Source organism: Nicotiana tomentosiformis, chromosome 6 (assembly GCF_000390325.3).
Source record: "Nicotiana tomentosiformis chromosome 6, ASM39032v3, whole genome shotgun sequence".
NCBI lineage: Eukaryota > Viridiplantae > Streptophyta > Magnoliopsida > Solanales > Solanaceae > Nicotiana > Nicotiana tomentosiformis.
In genome coordinates this window covers 14,269,522-14,290,379 of record NC_090817.1, presented here as the reverse complement: position 1 = coordinate 14,290,379, position 20,858 = coordinate 14,269,522, and positions in this window count along the sequence as shown.

The following is a 20,858-nucleotide window of genomic DNA, read 5'->3' as shown; positions in this document are numbered from 1 at the left end:
ACTCAACTACACCCATGTATTACGTAAAATAAAAACAGTTTGAACTGCTGAATTCAGTCCAAAAAAAACATAAGTAGGTTGTCAGTAACTCACCTTATGGCACTTCGTGAAGTTTTATTTTTTAAGCGGGTCGGGAGATAGATTTTTTCGTTTTTTTAAATGGATATCATGTGTATATCATGTAAGGTGAGTTACCGTTGTTACTATACTACGTGCAATTTTGCACATATGGCTGCTTATTTATGCTCTTTAGGATCGAATTTAGCATTTTCTGGCATTCTATATTTTCTATGGATATAGGCAAAGTCGAATTATTTTTTCCATTACAAAAGTTAGCTTATGACTTTGGTGCAATAAAATAAAAATCGGAAGAACATTTGTTAAATTACCCCAAATTATAAGAATTAAACTTTCTCTATGGGAATTGACAAGGTTAATAGTGTCACACCCCTTTTATTCCCCCAAAATGATAATATGTGTTATGGATGGTGGGTTAAAGAGTTTCTCCAATTAAAGTGACAAACTTGAATAGGGATTATTTTATTTACAGAGTCGTCACTTGGAATTGATTTTTTGGGTGTTCCAAGTCACCTTTTGTTTGAATCCCTAGTCAAAGGAAGAATTGACATTTTTATTATTGGTCTGCAAAACAAAGTCAGGGTAAGGAGTTCTGTTGACCGGGGAGAAGGTGTAAGGTATTCCCCGAGTCCCGTGGTTCTAGCACGGCCGCTTTATTAACTTCAACTTGGCTTGAATTAATTTTGGATAAACTGTAATTTATTGGTTTTCATGTTTTATCTATCCGCTTTTAATTATTAAAGTATGGAATTATCTTTGAAACGAATCACTTGTGTGAATCCGTTTTGTTTATTGTGCCAGAATCATATCTCGCGTACGTGTACACAATTAATAACATTTTATTATACTAAGAATGTTTTGCCCAAAGTTGCGCTAACGTATACTTCAATTTTAATTTTTGAAAATCATAACTATGTCATGCGAACGTGTACATAATCACAATAATTTATTTATTAATACGCGCCTAAAGAATACTAGCGATTATTAAGATTTATTTTTTTAATTATATCAATTTTATTGTAAGACTAAAGTTATGGAAGAATATTGTGAGAAATGTGGAGTAATTTAGTTATATGAGCTAGCTATAGGAGGACCCAATTAAACTTAAAGAAAGATCATTTCTCGTTATCATCCAAGAAGAAAGAAAGCAAATTCTCCTACCCACTTTATTGAAACAGTTTCATCTACAATTACTGTCAAGTCCAATTATCATTATTTTAAATCTAAACATGACCCATTAAAATGGCACTAAACCCTTTAATTTTAAACAAATCTTATTCAACTAATCTATTTAGCACTTAACTTTATACCTACAGAAGAAATCTAAAGCTATAAAAAGAGGAACAATTGTAACGAAGAAACCAGCGTAGCAAATCCTCACGTGAACTCCCATTTCCACATAAAGATACCAAGAACAATATTCAGCAATTTGAGCAAGAATCTCGTAACAACATCATCCGCAAACATTAACTCAAACATCATTCACATGATAATGAAGATAGAATTATAACATAATCACAGTAATATTTGATCCGACTAAAATAAACATTAAGAACATTAAAATAATGTATTTATGCCAGAACAAAAATAGTAGAACAAGAGATTTGACCTTTATTGCTAAAATTTTCAGCAGGTACAGTGAAGAAGAAGCTCACAAACAGTAAATCCTCAAGCGACGCTAGGAACTAGAAACTTGAATTGGAATCGGTAACCCCGGACGGACTTAGATCAACTGAGTTCGGACTGTGATTTCGGGCTGATTTTCACACTGATTTTGGAGGTTTGAGTGGTGGTGACAAGGTTGTTTAGCGGTGAGCTTAGAGGTTGGTCTCAAGTTGAAAACGGGGTTGTTTTAGTGAAGTTTTTCGCCTCGTTTCGCGGCTGGAACAGTGAAGTTTTATAGATATTATGTGATTGCCTTTTCATGGATTTTTTAGCTCGAATTAGTGGAGCTTATGAGCTGGTTTAAGGGGGTCATTTTCGTTGTCTTATTATTTTTTTTGGTGACGTTTTGGCTAGTTTTATAATAGAGTTGTATTTGCTGCATTTATTTTTTTTAGCAGAAAACAGGGGCTGGTTTGGGGTCTTTTTTGGATGGATTTCGGGGGTTCTGTCCGTTTTTTCTTGAATGAGGGACATGTGGGGGGTTGTGAGTGGGGGACCAATATGGGGGACAAGAAAAAGTGGAGTGGAATACCTCTTTGCTTGGAAACATTAAAAGTTTTCAGGCAAAGATAAAGTGAGCCGTGTGACTAAGTTTTGACCATATCGCTATTCAAAAGAGGAAGAAAAACAAAAGGTGCAACCGAGTCCTGGTTTTGGACAGCCTACATATCCCGGGTTATAAGGGAATCATGTCGCGTGTAGTTCAAGAAAAATGATGGAGTGATGAGTTCGAAAGTCGAGCTAGGTTCCGTCGAGGCTCCGGTCTGTGGCCCTGTTATTACATCAAAATCTAAAGGAACTAAACAAGCCTATCAGCTATAAGTTACAAGATTCCTATTTATAAGTCTTCTAAACCTTGATGCTTGCTAGCTGTAGGTACTAGTTCATTCTTCTACGGCTTCTTCTGAGCAAAACGAAAAATGTGAAGCTCGTAACTTCAGTCATGTTTTGAGCAGTCCATATCATTTCCATCTGCTTTTGTATTTGGATTCACTTTTTTCCTTTTCTTTTCTTTATTTTGGATTCAGACTTCTTCTTTTGTTCATATCGAACCTTGTGCCTTGAGTAAAACCTGCTCAGACATCACAACAAACAAACGAACAAAATTTTTCTGCCCCAATTTTCTTTAGGAAATATTTCGTGAGTTATTGTAATAAAATTCTAAACTACTTCTTTATTGAAAGCAAATAAATAAACAGTAATGGAGTACACTGAAAATGTCATGATGATTTTTTTTTCTTTTTCCTAAAAGAATGTCTCAACTAAGGATTTGTGTACCTTATGTTGGGAAAATGTGGTCAAAGAATGAGATACCCTATATTGGCAATGATACCAGGGAGTGGTGTATCCTGCATTTAAAATCAAATCAACTAGGGAGTGGTGTATCCTATGTTGGAGAACACAGCTAGGGATTGGTGTACCATATACTGGTAAGGAGATCAGGGATTGGTGTACCCTATGCTGGTAAGGAAATATAATCAGGGGATTGGTGCACCCTGTATTACTGAGAAGAAAAATGTAACCAGAGGTTGGCGCCCTGTATTATTGAAAAGAAAATGTAACCAGAGGTTGGCGCGCTATATTACTGAAAAGAAAATGTAACCAGGGGTTGGCCCTGTATTACTGAGAAAGAAATGTAACCAGGGGTTGGTGCCCTGTATTCTTGGAAAAGAGATGTAACCAGGGGTTGGCGCCCTGTATTACTGAAAAAGAAAAATGTAACCAGGGGTTAGCGCCCTGTATTACTGAAAAGGAAACGTAACCAAGGGTTTGCGCCCTGTATTACTGAAAAGGAAATGTAACCAGGGGTTAGCGCCCTATATTACTGAAAAGAAAATGTAACCAGGGGTTGGCACCCTGTATTACTGGGAAAGAAATGTAACCAAGGGTTGGTGCCCTATATTACTGGAAAAGAAATGTAACTAGGGGTTGGCGCCCTGTATTACTGAAAAGGAAAATGTAACCAGGGGTTGGCGCCCTGTATTAATGAAAAGGAAATGTGACCAGGGGTTTGCACCCTGCATTACTGAAAAGGAAATGTAACCAGGGGTTGGCGCCTTGTATTACTGAAAATAAATGCTGAATCCCCTTGGCGAAAAGGTTCTACCTGGGAACTACAAAAAGCAAACCTGGGCGAAGAGTACTTCTACTCGGAATATGAGATGGATCCCCCTAGGAGAAAAGTTTCTACCTGGGTTAAACTACATAAATAAACTGAGCGAAAAGTACCTCTACCTGGAACTATGAGCTGGATCCCCCTAGGCGAAAAAGGTTCTACCTGGGTTAAGCTACGTAAAACAATCTCGGCAAAGAGTACTTGTATTCGGAAACTATGAGCTGGATATCCCTAGGCGAAAAGGTTCTACCTGGGTTAAGCTACGTAAAACAAACTAAGCGAAGAGTATTTCTACCCGGAACTATGAGTTGGATCCCCCTAGGATAAAAGGTTCTACCTGGGTTAAGCTACGTAAAACAAACCTGAGCAAAGAGTACTTCTACCCGGAACTATGAGCTGGATCCCCCTAGGCGAAAATGTTCTACCTGGGTTAAGCTACCTAAAACAGCCTGAGCAAATAATACTTCTACCCGGAACTATGAGCTGGATCCTCCTAGGAGAAAAGGTTCTACCTGGGTTAAGCTACGGGGAAAAAAAACAGCCTGGGCGAAGAGCACTTCTACCTGGAACTATGAGTTGCATCACCCTAGGCGAAAAAGGTTCTACCTGGGTTAAGCTATGAAAACCAGCATGGGCGAAGAGTACTACTACCCGGAACTATGAGCTGGATCCCCCTAGGTGAAAAGGTTCTGCCTGGGTTAAGCTATGAAAATGAGAGGTATGGAGAGTAGTGATGCACGCTGAAGATTTTAAGGAGCTTACATTTGGTGACATTCGTCCTTTGAGAACCGCCATTCTGCACTGCTCTGTTCCTGCCTCAAACAAAGAAAATTTGTGAGTTTTTAAAGTGGTGGTCGGATTGTGGCCTTGATGCACTGAGGAGTTTGAGTTCACGGACACCCCGTTGTCGAAGAACTGATTCTATCAGAGTGGTACCGAGTTGCTCGGATACTTTGTATCATTTTCTGGAGACTTTGTCTTTTTGACGTCTCCCCTGGCTGTTTCATACCCGGATGTCCATGGTACCGTTAACCCTTGTATCTAAGGCAAAGCAATTTTTCTTTAAAGTCAAACTTAATTGTCTTGCACTCAGAACCAGTTTGTGTCTGTAGTGCTTATCAACTTTTCCCATGAAGCAAGTCTTGCTTAGGCGACCTTTCCAGTTTCTTTGAGACACTTTGTCCGCCTTATCAAAAGAGATCACAGATAGATTCCTGCCTTCGTCAATGTCGTATATGCTCCAAATTGTGCTCGGTATTACGGGAAAACTGTAGACAGTTTTGCAGCCATTTTTGCTTTGCTTTTGATGCAAGATTAGACCGAAATAGAATCTAAGAAAAATTATGGAAAATAATAGAAGAGAAATTGGAAGTGAAAAAGGAATTGTGTCTAAATAAAAGGTGTGCCTTTCGAGAAGAGAAATAAGGATACTTATCTGGAGATATGTGTCGACTTCAATGAATCATGACATGTATTTTGGACTGGATGCCTGATCAGTCTGAGATGTCTAATTCTCAAAATATGTCGCAAATGTTCATCTTGAAACTATCTTGGTTGTGCTAATGCCGGAGCATCGAAGACCCTCATTCGGCTAGTAGCGCCCTTTGAGGGTTTTCGCTAACTGACCTCTCTCATTTCTCTAATCACCGTTGCCTTTTGGTGCCCATCTGGTTTTCACCAATAAGACTCTTGCATTTATCTTCTCATTGTCGCCTTACAGTGCTCATACGGATTTTCACCGATAAGACTCTCTCATTTCTTCTTTTCTTTTCTTTTCTTTTCCTTTTTTTTTTGCAGAAGGTTGGCAAATGCCCCTGGCATGGGGACTTCAAGTATTCTCACAGATCGATCATAAAATCTATGGGAAAACTGTAAGATAAAAACAAACTTCTGCCCCAGTTTTGGAGTATTGGGAATATGAATTTTTGTTGCGATGGGACCGAACCCAGGGTAAGGCTGCCTACGTATCCTTTCGGAATCAGATCGTACGTAGTTCAATGACTCAAAAAATGTATTGTTTGACTTAAAAAATGGAGTACACAGGTTCCAAAAATGGAAAACAAGGAAGAAAAATACAGCTTAAAAGGGGTAACAAAAGGGTGACACTTGCTTGGAATAGCGAGCAATGGTAGCCTTCGTCATATCGATCTAAGAAAATCATGCGTGAAAGTTCCACAGTGGGTATATATCAGACATAATATCGTTTGACTGCATCTGCATTAATAGTCATGTCTGGTACCCGTCCTTCTTCATCTACCAAGTGCAAGGCCCCTTTTGGTAACACTTTCTTGATGATGTAGGGTCTTTTCCAGTTTGGGGCGAACTTTTCTTTAGCTTCTACTTGGTGTGGAAGAACGCATTTCAGAACGAGTTGGCCTACCTCGAAATGCCTTGGACGCACTTTCTTGTTGTAAGCGCGTGCCATTCTTTGCTGGTATAACTGGCCAAAGCACACTGCTACTAGCCATTTTTCATCAATCATCATTAGTTGTTCTAATCGGGTCTTTACCCATTCTGTATTTTCAATCTCTGACTCCACAATGATCCGAAGAGAGGGAATTTCGACTCCAGCCAGTATTACAACTTTTGTCCCATATACCAACAGATAAGGAGTTGCACCAACAGATGTGCGAGTAGTCGTGCGGTATCCCAAAAGAGCAAAAGGCAACTTTTCATGCCATTGTCTCGAACCTTGGATCATTTTCCTAAGAATTTTCTTGATGTTCTTGTTCGTTGCTTCAACGGCTCCATTGGCTTTTGGCCGGTAAGGGGTAGAATGGCGATGCATAATTTTAAATTGCTCGCATACCTCCTTCATCAAATGACTATTGAGATTGGCTGCATTGTCAGTGATAATGGTATTTGGGATACAAAAGCAGCAGATGATGTTGGAATGAACAAAGTCTACCACTGCTTTCTTGGTGACTGCTTTGAAAGTGACGGCCTCCACCCACTTGGTGAAGTAATCAATTACAACCAAAATGAATCTATGCCCATTTGAAGCCTTTGGCTCAATTGGCCCAATAACATCCATTCCCCAAGCAACAAAAGGCCAAGGAGAGGACATGGGATGCAACTCCGAAGGTGGAGTGAATCAGGTCACCATGAATCTGGCATTGGTGACACTTACGAACAAAACTGAAGCAATCTTGCTCCATTGTAAGCCAATAATACCTTGCCAGCAGAATCTTCTTTGCCAAAACATATCCATTCATGTGAGGTCCGCATACCCCCGAATGCACTTCACTCATGATCCGCTCAGCTTCTGTGGCATCTACGCATCTTAACAAGTTCAAATCTGGGGTCCTTTTGTACAAAATTTCCGCATTCAGGAAGAAACCGCTGGCGAGCCTCCTTATAGTTCTTTTTTGATCTCCCTTGGCATGCTTTGGGTATTCTCTCATTTTCAGGAATCGTTTTATGTCATGATACCATGGTTCACCATTTAGTTCTGTCTCAAATGTATTGCAGTAACCGTGTTGATTCCGAACTTGGATTTCTAGTGGATCGATATGGGTGTTTTCCCGGATAAGGGAGCATCGAGGCTAAAGTAGCCAAAGCATCGGCTAGCTCGTTGTGAAACCTGGGAATGTACCTGAACTCGATGGATTTGAATATTTTGCTCAAATCTTGTACACATTGTCTGTATGGAATAAGCTTGATGTATCGAGTCTCCCATTAACCTTGGGCTTGTTGGATAAACAAGTAAGAATCTCCCATAACCAATAGTTCATGCACATCCAGATCGAGGGCCATTTTCAAACCCATGATACATGCTTCATATTCTGCCGTATTATTGGTACAGAAGAACCAAAGCCGGGATATTGCAGAGTAATACTGTCCAATAGGTGAGATAAGGATTGCCCCGATCCCAACTCCTTTGATATTGACAGCTCCATCAAAATACATCTTTCATAGAGGGTTGTCGTCTGGAACTACTTTCTCTATTGAGTTGACCTCTTCGTCTGGGAAGTATGTGGTAAGTCACTTGTACTCATCATCAACTAGATTCTCTGCCAAATGATCGGCCAAAGCCTATGCTTTCATTGCAGTGCTAGTGACATAGACGATGTCAAACTCTGTGAGCAGGATTTGCCATTTTGCGAGCCTGCCGGTGGGCATTGGCTTTTGGAAGATATACTTCAGAGGATCCATTCTGGATATGAGGTAAGTAGTATAGGCCAAAAGATAATCTCTCAACTTCTGAGCGACCCAAGTCAAGGCACAACATGTTCTTTCTAAAAGGGTGTACTTAACCTCATAATTGGTGAACTTCTTGCTCAAATAATATATTGCTTGTTCCTTTTTGCCTATCGCATCATGTTGCCCCAGAACGCATCCAAAGGAATTATCCATCACCGATAGATATAAAAACAAAGGCCTACCAGGTTCAGGTGGGACCAGTACAGGGGTTTTGATAGATAATCTTTGATCCTGTCAAAAGCATTTTGGCAATCGTCCGTCCACTTGATTGCAGCATCCTTTTTCAGCAACTTAAAAATGGGCTCGCACGTGGTTGTGAGCTAAGCAATGAACCTACTAATGTAGTTCAACCTTCCGAGCAAACTCATGACCTCCTTTTTGTTCTTCGGGGGTGGCAGATCTCGAATGGATTTTATCTTAGATGGATCCAATTTGATGCCTCTCCGACTGACTATAAAATCAAGGAGTTTCACATTTGGCTGGATTGAGCTTAAGGTCATACCTTCGAAGCCGTTCGAAGAACTTTTTCAAATCATTCACGTGATCAGCCTGTGTCTTTGATTTATGATGACATCATCGACATATACTTCAATCTCTTTGTGCATCATGTCATGAAAAATAGTGGTCATGGCCCTCATGTAAGTTGCCCCTGCATTCTTTAAACCGAATGGCATGACCCTGTAGAAATAAGTACTCAACGGAGTGGTGAAAGCGCTCTTTTCTTCATCACCCTCATCTATTAGAATCTGGTGGTACCCAGCATAGCAATCCATGAACGACTGTATTTCATGCTTTGCGCAATTATCTACAAGAATATGGATGTTCGGCAAAGGAAAATTATCCTTCGGACTTGCTTTGTTCAGGTCTTTGTAGTCAACACAGACTCTAATTTTTCCATCTTTCTTTGGCACGGGCACAATATTTGCCACCCAGGTGGTGTATCGTACGGCTCTGATAACATTGGCGCTCAATTGCTTCATTATTTCCTCTTTGATTTTATCACTCATGTCCGTTTTAAATTTTTGTTGCTTCTGTTGGACTGGTGGAAAATTAGGATACGTGGGAAACTTATGAACCACTAAATCGGCACTTAAACCAGGCATATCATCATAAGACCAGGCAAACACATCTCTATACTCAAATAAAAGTTGAATCAAGGCATCTCTAGTTTTTTGTTCATTGTGAATCCTTATCTTTGTTTCTCTGACTTCTTCATGACCTCCGATATTAATTGGCTCAGTTTCATTGAGGTTGGGCCTAGGCTTGTTTTCAAATTGTTCCAACTCTCTTTTTATTTCATCAAAAACCTTATCTTTATCACATTCGACCTCTTGATGCATTATTTCGAAATTAGACAGCTTTTTGAGATCTGGGCGTGAATTCCGCATGCATGTCATGTTATTAAAGCCGGCATTAACAAAAACTGAATGGAAAAAAAATGGCAGGAATTAGGAAAAGGAAAAGATACAAAATACGAAACTGAACTGCATTTCATTGAATTTGAAAGGATAGAAGGGTTAACGTCAAAATAAAACAATCATACTAAGATATTTGGATTACAACCCTGAAAGTAACCCAAAGTACAAAAGAAAGAAGCTGCAAAAGTCAACTACCAAGACTCCTTCCTTGTGGGGAGAGGAGTTGCTTCCCAGTTATTGAGCATGGTTTCTGGGACAATTAGATGCATATCAGCACAAATAGTGCCTTCACCAGCCTGGATTATATTCACTTCAGAAAACATCTGCCTGAGGCCATGGCAAATTTCATCAATGTATGCATGCGCCGAGAAATTTTGACAATGTTTGAATCGTGGCTCGACAAAAGTTTAGAAAATATGAGCGATAGGTTGCTGCAATACCCACCCGTAATTTTTGCGATGCTTGTCTTTGTCTTTGTCCACTTGTGTTGGCCTGAAGCCTAAACCAAAAGTACCCATGTTACTGAACAGAGAAATGGGTTCTGAAATTCCTTGCAATGATGCCCGCAAGCCTTTTCTTGGCTCATAACCTTGTCTCATCATAAGTTCAGCCACCATTACAGATGTGGCGGAGAGATGAGGATGCAGAATGGGCTTTCCTTCCTAAACATGGTCCACAACAACCACTTCGAAAGCCTGATAGACAATAGACTCGCATCCTTCCTTGGCCTCAATACATGGGATTAACTGGTCTTTATAAATGGATGAATCGTCTTCTTCGTGAACAATAATTTCTTGCATGTCGTGCTCGAATTTGAGCATCTGATGCAAGGTGGATGGCACAGCTCGGGCCGTATGGATCCATGGCCTTCCAAGAAGAAAGCTATAAGAAGTTTCCATGTCCACTACTTGGAAGATAATTTCAAAATCAACAGGCCTAATCGTCATGGTGAGGTTGATCTCCCCAATGGTATCTCTCGCTGAGCCATCAAAAGCCCGGATGCGAACATTGCTGGGTCAGATCCTGTCTATATTGATCTTCATACTTTGCAAGGTAGAGAGGGGGCATACATCTACACTCGAGCCTCCATCAACCATGACTCGCTTCACATAATTCCCCTCACATTTGACAATCAAGTGCAAAACCCTATTATGACCGGATCCCTCCTCAGGAAGTTCATCATCAGTAAAGGAAATTTTGTTCACCTCAAAAATTCTATTGGCCATCTTCTCTAACTGATTCACGGTGGTATTCTCTGAGACATGTGCCTCGTTCATGATTTTGATTAGTACACGGGCATGCTCTCCTGAGTGTATGAGCATAGATAACAGAGACATTTGGGCAGGAGTCTTTCTTAGCTGGTCAATGATTGAGTAATCCTGAACTTTCATCTTTTTCAAAAACTCCTCCGCTTCTTATTCAGTGACCGGTTTCTTTATTGGAATTTGACCTTCTCTGATTTGCTTATCCTTCCTCAACTCTTCTGGAGAGTAACACCTCCCTGATCGAGTTAAACCTCCAGTTTCCCCCACTTCTTCTATGATTTCCTTGCCTTTGTAGGTTACTACAGTTTTGTTGTAGTTCCAAGGGATGGTTTTAGTATTTGTTACATGGGGTTGTGTGGCAGGATGGATTATGATCGGTTCTATTATACCTGTCATATCGCCCTGATTTTGCTTTGTGATGGGGTGACCTCTAAGGACATATAACTTTGGGTTTGGAACATTGGAGCGAACTTCCAACCTCGAGATTTTTGGAACAAATAAAGTTGCCCTCTCTGAGCTCTGGGCACCTTTCACAATAAACGGTGCATCTAGGCTTGGACTTACTTCCAGTTCGGTTCCCTCTTGAATCGTTACCACTGTCATTTTTGCTCGACCAACCGACTTGTATTCATGACCTCGGCCAATCATTCCCACAAAATGAACATCATTGTGTACTGGCAACGGGTTATTAGTCACATTAGGAGGGTCCTCGCCATTCGTGACTACAATCAATGTTTCACATCTAGCATTTGCTTGAAATCCGTGTGAATCGGGATGAATTTGGTGGGGAGTGATGGGTCCAATCACGCCCATCTGCTTCAACTTCTGGAACAGACTAGAGTATGATTCATCCAATGGAGTAAATATTTCCACCGGCCTCTGCTCTCGACCATAATCCTGCCTAGGATGAGTATTATAGGGTGCCCGAAAATTTTGCTGCTGAGGTCGGGGGAATCTTGGAGTTGGTGCCCGTACCTGTTGATTGGGAGGACGAGCATATGATTGAGCATTAAACACTGTATATTTTGGCGGTCCCATAGAGTAACGAGGAATTGGCGGGGCATAGTAATGTTGAGGGTAGCTGGATTTCCCCTGCTAAACTTGCACATAAGGGTGCGATGCCCCTCTTTGAACTTCCCTGGATCCCGAAGTCATCATGGACCCTTCATCTCTCTTCTTTCTTTTTGCCAAACTTCCCGACCCATTTTGGATAGCTTGGGTGGTGGCTTTGAGAGTATCTTGACTTACAATTCTGCCAGTCTTGAGGCCCTTTTCGACCATTTCTCCTACTTTGATCGCTTTCGCAAAAGGTCTACCCATTGCGGACATCATATTCTGAAAGTAATCATGCTCTTGGGCCTCCAAAAAAACAGTGATCAACTCATGGTTATCCATGGGTGGCTTAACTCTAGCTATTTTCTCCCTCAACTTGATTTCATACTCCCTAAAGCTTTCAGTAGGCTTTTTCTTCATATTGGACAGGGAATTGCAATCCGGCGCAATATCTATGTTGTATTGAAATTGTTTGACGAAGGCTTGGGCCATGTCGTCCTAGACATGCCAGTGAGAGATATCTTGGTCAATGAACCATTGGAGGCTACCCCCACAAGACTTTCCCCAAAATAAGCCATTAGTAATTCTTCTTTTCTACCTGCACCCCTCAGTTGGTTGCAGTACCTTTTCAAATGGGCGATAGGGTCGCCGTGTACATCATACTTCTCGAATTTTGGGGTCTTGAACCCTGGTGGCAAATGGATGTAAGGGAACATGCATAGATCACTGAACGAAACACTTTTGTGACCCTCTCCTAGTCCCTGTATGTTCTTTATGTTCTATTCAAGACTTTTCATTTTCCTGGCCATCTCATCCGGCTCAACCGTCTTGGCAGGTTTTTCATTTTCCACTGGTGACTCGTACTGAGGAGTCTGATTACATGGATCCGAGACCCCGAAAGCCATATTTGGAGAGTAGTATTGGCCATCATAAGCATGAGATGGTGGGTCGTTGATTGGCCTCGTCACAGGAGGTGGAGGCAGGATTATGTATGTCGGTGCGCCAGACACGACTAGAGGAGTGTTCCTGACCGGTGCGACTGGAGGTCGCACATTAGAGGTACCAGGAGCAACGTGGAGGCTGTAATTTGGCACATACCCTAGTGGTAGAATGTGGTCGCTCGTTGCATGGAGCGGTGGTTGAGTAGCCAGGGGTACGGTGGAAGTTCCCTTTGAGGGACCCCGGGGTGGAGGTTGACCAGACACTCAAGCTTGATATACATCAGACAATTGTTGTCTAAATTTTCTTATTTCCTCTGACTCTTGTTCAACTGATTGACCCTAGGGGTCGTCACTTATCAGCTCGATCTTATCATCGTTGGCCATTACTACTGCTCCCTTAGATCTAGTGAAGTAATGGTGTGTTGCCAGTTTCACCACAAACCAACCACCTTAAGCTTACTTTATAAGAGACAACAAACGTGTTAGGGTTAAGCATTTTATAGATATGAATCACACATAATGTGTCGTGCTCCTATCATTGTGACTATTTCTAACATGCTTTAGGAAGCTTCATGTTTCATTCCGGCTTATGAGGTAGCTTCTTATTGACGCTCTTATTTTCTTCTTCTTCTTCTTCTTCTTCTTCTTCTTCTTCTTCTTTTATTTTTCACTTACGCCTCATTTTGATCCCTCATCTTAGAATCATTGGGAAACAATATTGATCGAACTTTTTGTGGGTTGCCTACGTATCATGTCGCCGCATGAATCAGATCATTACGTAGTTCAGGGGAAAATAATAACAATTTTGATTTTTTTTATTTATTATTATTATTATTATTCAAATTGACTCTAAAGGCATAAATATGACTGAAAATGCGACAAATATAAAATTACAAATACAACAAATGAAAAATGAAACTAAAAACTAATTGACTGCACTAAAACTTTAGTCTTCAATGACATTCTTTCTTAAACTGGTATCATCAATGGTCTGCATCCCTTGGCCTCCACTCTCCCCCCCCCCCAACATCTCGTACAAATTCTGAAACACTCCCGGTAATTGTGGAACGAGGGCACGTGCCTGTTGACCAACTTTTTCATTTGTTAGATGACGATGATCGTCATGAATATATGCTGCTTTCTCTGCCAATTGAAGTACTTGCTCTCTAGCTTGCCCCATATTCACGTGACAATTCTGCAACCATATCTGGGTAGTGTTGAGGGCGTTACCCATCTCAGTCTCGCATCCCTCGTATTCTTCAATACGGCGGTTTAGCACAGATCTCTCAATCATCCACTGACGCCGCTCTTCCTCAAAATCTGCATGTTGATGACCTCCCTTATGCCTTTTTATTTCTTCTAATTGTGCAAGAAACTGACCCTTTGAGCGTATCCAATGGGCCCTTTCTCTTTCAAACTGCTCTTTCTGATGATCAAACTCCAATTGTTATTGGTGCGCATCCTTTTCAATGATACTCAAGTCTTCTTGCAGCTTATGCATTTCAGTATTTTTATTTGCCTCAACTCTTCTAACTAAACCAATAGTGCTTGCCAATTCTTTTTCTAAGCGGGCCGCCTCATTTTTAGCATGCTTTAGATCTTTATCCATGCCCCGTAAGGCCGATTGATAATCTTTCTCAATATTTAAACGAATCTGAGCGACTCCGGCTTGCAGTTGGGCTTGTTGTTTATATATGGTCATCCGGGAATGCACCAATTCCTCTTTTAACCTTTCTATAGCTCTTTGATCATTTCTCCTCCTGTTAGATCCTTCAGGCCTATCTCTAAGCGACGAAGGGTCATGAAACCAGGTAATATATTCAGGGATCACCTCTCCATGATCTCGGTCTTCTACCATATCATTCAACTCCGAGACTTTACTTGCATACCAAATATTTATAATTTCTTCTTCGTCATGAGGTTGATCTTTACCAAAATCATAACAGAACTTGCTCATATCTCGTGTTGGTGGCACCTCCTGTAGTCGTGCAAATTGGCGCATTACCCGAAGTGGAGTATAAGACTGAACACCATCCAATCCTATGAGTACCAAATAAGAATGGTATGCTGACTCACAAATGACCTCTTTAGAGGAGAACCAATCGTAGTTCCAAGTGATCCGTTTGGCAGATAGAGTAAGAAGTAGTTCTTTCCAGGCGTCAATCCCCTCTGGTAAGTCACATTCGTCAATTCTTTTCTGGTGATCATAAGTATGATTGGTCTATAGCTCACTAAAATTAGTGATCATAGGATGACGATAGAAATTCTCCAAAAACCATATCTGTAACAAAATGTTGCAACCATCAAAGTTTCGCCCCATTTTACATCTAGTTAAAGCACGAAAAATGCAAAAAAGAATCATAGGGACCAAAGTATAATCACCCCCTTCTGAGGTCAGAGCCTCAACTACACCTGCCAAGCGGATGTCAATGCGTCCCTCTCTTTCCGGAAAAACTACACGCCCCAAAAAAGTGACCATAAATGCAAACCTTCTATGTACCTTCCATGTTTCCTTATCTTCCTTTGATTTTAATTTTCCCACATTCCTTTCGAAATTGCATTCTAGACCATACAACTTAAATAAAAAGCCCAACTTAACCCATTTGCCTCCTAGACCTTCATATTGTCTGTAATTTATGTTCAAAAGCTTCAGAAACCTACCCTCGTTCACATTTGTTTTGGTACTATGGGCCTCTGGCGGCGAAGATTGCGGCCCCACCTCTGGAAATGGACGATTTCCTCCAAGGTCGGAGTTATTTCACCGTCGGTAAAACGGAACACATTATTTTCAGGATCCCAGTACGGAATCAAAGCTTCAATCACATCCCTCCTGGCCTTTATCATAATCATGTGAACCAAATATCCCAAGTATTTATTTATCTAGTTTCACTCATATTCCTTAAAGTCTCTCCACCAATCCCACAACAACTGTGGTATCTGATCGACAATCAGAAAATCTGGTATCCCTTCTGATCTGGGCCTCTTTCCAGACTTACCTCTTTCCCCACTCATGGTATACCTGTCTACCCAGACACGGGGTTAGGCTTTGATCAAACATATTATTGACACACAAAAATTCTGATTTCTCGGGTTTTGACTCTATAAAAGAATATAAATAAATAAATAAAAGCTAAACTTTGGGACTATAAAAAAAAATATTTTGGATTTAGTATTTTTTTTGTTTTGATTTTCTAAGGAAAAAATTGTAAATAGGGAATTAAGGAAAAGGAAAATATTTTTGAATTTTTTTTTTTTTTGAAAATTGGAGCCGGAACCGATGAGGTTTGCCTACGTATCTCACATCCGGTGAGAATCAGACCCGCGTAGTTCGGTCAAAACCGACTATTTTTTTTTTATGAAAATTAATCTTTAAAAATCATATGCACCAGTCCACATCATTTTTTTCTCTATTCATTCAACTGATTTATGCTGAAGTCGGTCGACATGCAAGCCTCCCAAATAATGCAACATGTAGCACATAACATGACATAATGGTCTCAATAAGGTATCTGTCCTAAAACATAACTCAGCCCCTGCGTCGAGCGATGCTAAGTCAAATGCACTTGATGCAAATAAAGCGTAGCCTAATAGGGATATTCATTGTTTGTGGCTTGTTCTTCTAAGTTTGTAAATCCTAAAGGAGATGGTATCTAGACCTGGCTTACCCGGGCGGATAACCCGAGCCGAGGATCGTCAAGCGTCACCAGTAGTAGAACAACACTGACTAGCTAACGATTCTCCCGCCTAAACACGTGTGACTAAATCCTTCACCATAAGCTGGTAGGCTAACCGGCTTTATCTCAAGACAGAAATTTTGTGATGCTGGTAGGCAAACACAACATAACTAATTATCAGAAGACTCAGAGGAATGCGAGAGAAAATACAATTTATATGTACAGTTCAACAATATCAAAACGGTAAAAACTCGACAAGTAACACATTAGGCCCAAATAAATCACAATATATACAAAAGATAATAAAGCCAAATAAAGTTAATGTACAAGTTCGAATTCTTAAAGGTCCTCAGCAGAGTCGCCAGAGCTGTCACACCCCTTTTATGCCCCCCAAAACGATAATGTGTGTTATGGATGGTCGGTTAAAGAGTTTCTCTAATTAAAGTGACAAACTTGAATAGGGATTATTTTATTTACAGAGTCGCCACTTGGAATTGATTTTTTGGGTGTTCCAAGTCACCTTTTGTTTGAATCCCTAGTCAAAGGAAGATTTGACTTTTTTATTATTAGTCTGCAAAACAAAGTCAGGGTAAGGAGTTCTGTTGACCGGGGAGAAGGTGTAAGGCATTCCCCGAGTCCCGTGGTTCTAGCACGGCCGTTTTATTGACTACAACTTGGGTTGAATTCATTTTGGATAAACTCTAATTTATTGATTTCCATGTTTTATCTATCCGCTTTTAATTATTAAAATATGGAATTATCTTTGAAACAAATCACTTGTGTGAATCCGTTTTATTTATTGTGCCAAAATCATGTCTCGCGTACGTGTACACAATTAATAATATTTTATTATACTAAGATTGTTTTGCCCAAAGTTGCGCTAACACATACTTCAATTTTAATTTTTGAAAATCATAGTTATGTCATGCGAACGTGTACATAATTACAATAATTTATTTACTAATACGCTCCTAAAGAATACTAGCGATTATTAAGATTTATTTTTTTAATTACATCAATTTTATTGTAAGACTAAAGTTATCGAAGAATATTGTGAGAAATGTGAAGTAATTTAGTTATATGAGCTAGCTATAGGTAGACTCAATTAAACTTAAAGAAAGATCATTTCTCGTTATCATCCAAGAAGAAAGAAAGCAAATTCTCCTACTCACTTTATTGAAACAGTTTCATCTATAATTACTGTCAAGTCCAATTATCATTGTTTTAAGTCTAAACATGACCCATTAATATGGCACTAAACCCTTTAATTTTAAATAAATCTTATTCAACTAATCTATTTAGCACTTAACTTTATACCTATAGAAGAAATCTAAAGCTATAAAAAGAGGAACAATTATAACGAAGAAACCAGCGTAGCAAATCCTTGCGTGAACTCTCATTTCCATATAAAGATACCAAGAACAATATTCAGCAATTTGAGCAAGAATCTCGTAACAACATCATCCGCAAACATTAACTCAAACATCATTCACATGATAATGAAGATAGAATTATAACATAATCGCAGTAATATTTGATCCGGCTAAAATAAACATTAAGAACATTAAAATAATGTATTTATGCCTTAACAAAAATAGTAGAACAAGAGATTTGACCTTTATTGCTAAAATTTCCAGCAGGTACAGTGAAGAAGAAGCTCACAAACAGTAATCCTCAAGCGACGCTAGGAACTAAAAACTTGAATCAGAATCGGCAACCCCGGACGAACTTAGATCAACTGAGTTCGGGTTGTGGTTTCGGGCTGATTTTCACACTGATTTTGGAGGTTTGAGTGGTGGTGACAAGGTTGTTAGCGGTGAGCTTAGAGGTTGGTCTCAAGTTGAAAACGGAGTTGTTTTAGTGAAGTTTTTCGCCTCGTTTCGCGGCTGGAACAGTGAAGTTTTATAGATATTATGTGACTGCCTTTTCATGGAGTTTTTAGCTCGAATTAGTGGAGCTTATGAGCTGGTTTAAGGGGGTCATTTTCGTTGTCTTTTTTTTTTGGTGACGTTTTGGCTAGTTTTATAGAGTTGTTTTTGCTGCATTTGTTTTTTTTAGCAGAAAATAGGGGCTGGTTTGGAGTCTTTTTTGAATGGATTTCGGGGGTTCTGTCCGTTTTTCTTGAATGAGGGACATGTGGGGGGTTGTGAGTGGGGGGCCAACATGGGGGACAAGGGAAAGTGGAGTGGAATAAAGAGTGGGGGGGACAAGCATGAGGGAAAATATGGGAGACAAGAGAAAGTGGAGTGAGGACAAAGAGTGGGGATACGCGTGGGAAGATGGGAGCGGAAAATATTCAAGTACGGTAAAAAATTAGGTGCTCACAAATAGCATCTTTCTTTTTGGCTAAAAGTGCTTTTGGCCAAAAATTGAGGTGTTTGACCAAACTTTTAGATGAAAAAAAAGTGTTTTTTTTAGGAGAAGCAGAAGCAGTTTTTGGGAAGCAGAAAAAAATAGCTTCTCTAAAAATGCACTTTTTTGAGAAGAACTTTTGAGAAAAATATACTTAAAAACAGTTTTCAAAAGCTTGGTCAAACACTAATTAATGCTCAAAAGTATTTTTTAAATTAATTATTCAAACACAATTTGTTTCTCACCAAAAGCACTTTTTGAAAAGTACTTTTAAGAAAAAAAACTTTTTAAAATAAGCTGATTTTAGAAACTTGATCAAACAGACTATAAGAGTTGTTAATAGGGAAAAGAACATAACTGGGCAGTATTTTGAAAACTTTTACAGGATCTTAGCATAATTACTTATTAACATTTTTGGCATTTATATATTTGCACATATAACATAATTCAATTGGAAGGAAGTCACACGTTTCCTTACGCATTTAATAGCCTTTTATTGCTAATTTAATACTCAACAGATGATTTTTATCTTTTTCTTCTAAAATGATTTTGTCATAAATGATGATTTTATTGGTACTTTCCCTCTCTACCTATTATGGTGGTTATACACATTTTATCATTTGTATAAATGATTTTTTTATTTATAAACGAGAATGTTTGGATAATAATGCATACTTGGATAAATAACTAATAAATAACTACTCCTATTATATACGTTATATATAACTGGTATAATGAATAATTATTTAATAAATATATTATGAAGTATATTTAAATATTATTTTATATAATATTATGATATTTTGATATACATATACATAATTATTTTATCAATGCCATGAATATATACGATATATATTTGGAGTATTTTAAATTGTATTGCTCAAAATGTATCATATATTTATTTTATGAATATTGTATATTCAGAGTACATGATAGTTGTATAATTTCATAGAGTTTAATATTATTATTATATATAATATATATATAAATGTTAATGATATAATGTATATTCATTTGTGTTTATTTGTGCAGTTTATTTAGAAAAAATGCAGATTTACTTATGTTAATAAATGTAAATACTAAAAGTGATAGAGTTATCATGAAAGAGGATGGGGAATAAATTGACAAGAATCTAAAGTCACCCCTTAATTTGAGGGCTAGTATTTATTAGTTTCTAAACCTGATAACTATTGCACGTGCGCATCTTGTGCTACAATTGTTATTAAATCTGCTATTTTTAAAACAAATCAAAAGCATTTTTATTTATTAAATAAATTCTTAATTAGTGCTCTACAACGTAAAAATCCCTTGTCAATACCCTTCACGAAATGAGATGGTGATGCATAATTATGAATTTATGATCATGACATAGCTAGCTCCTAAGCATTGAATTGAAGTCAATTATATAATTATCTCTCTTTCAATCTCAGCATTGTCAAGTGTAAAATTATGCATTTTCATCGTTGGCGGATCTAGACTAGACACAACGAGTTTAAGCTAATTCATAAGCGAGCTTTGATACAAAAGTTTTTTGAATTATAATTAGATCATCTAAAAGACAATTACATGTAACGAGGAGACAAAGAAACACATAGGGAAGGTCTTAAGCAGAAACATGCTTGTCAATAATTGAAAGGAAAAAAAAATCACACTATGCATTGTATCACATTAGTTAATCACAATTACATGATATATTGAAGTAAAGATACACATTACTTAGCAATGGTTAAATGATTGAACTGTAGGTAAAAAAACATATTATGTATTTCATTGATTTGGTGTAAACACCAAGTGTCGGTAAGTTTTTTCACCTGAAAAGCTCATCATCTCCTCCCTTTTTCTTAGCAGCCAAAAGAGACTAGCGATTACTTGTCATTTGGTTCGGAACATTACAATCCTGGGATATAATCCCACATCAATATGGGATAGCTAATGCCACAATTTTGGTAAAAATTATACCGATATTAGTATCCTAATCCCAGTAACCAAACGACCCTGTCACAAGTTAGCACCATCGATCCAATTTGTTCAAACCAATGTCTACTTTCGGGTTTCCTGCTCAGCTAACTAGCAAACAACCGTAACACACC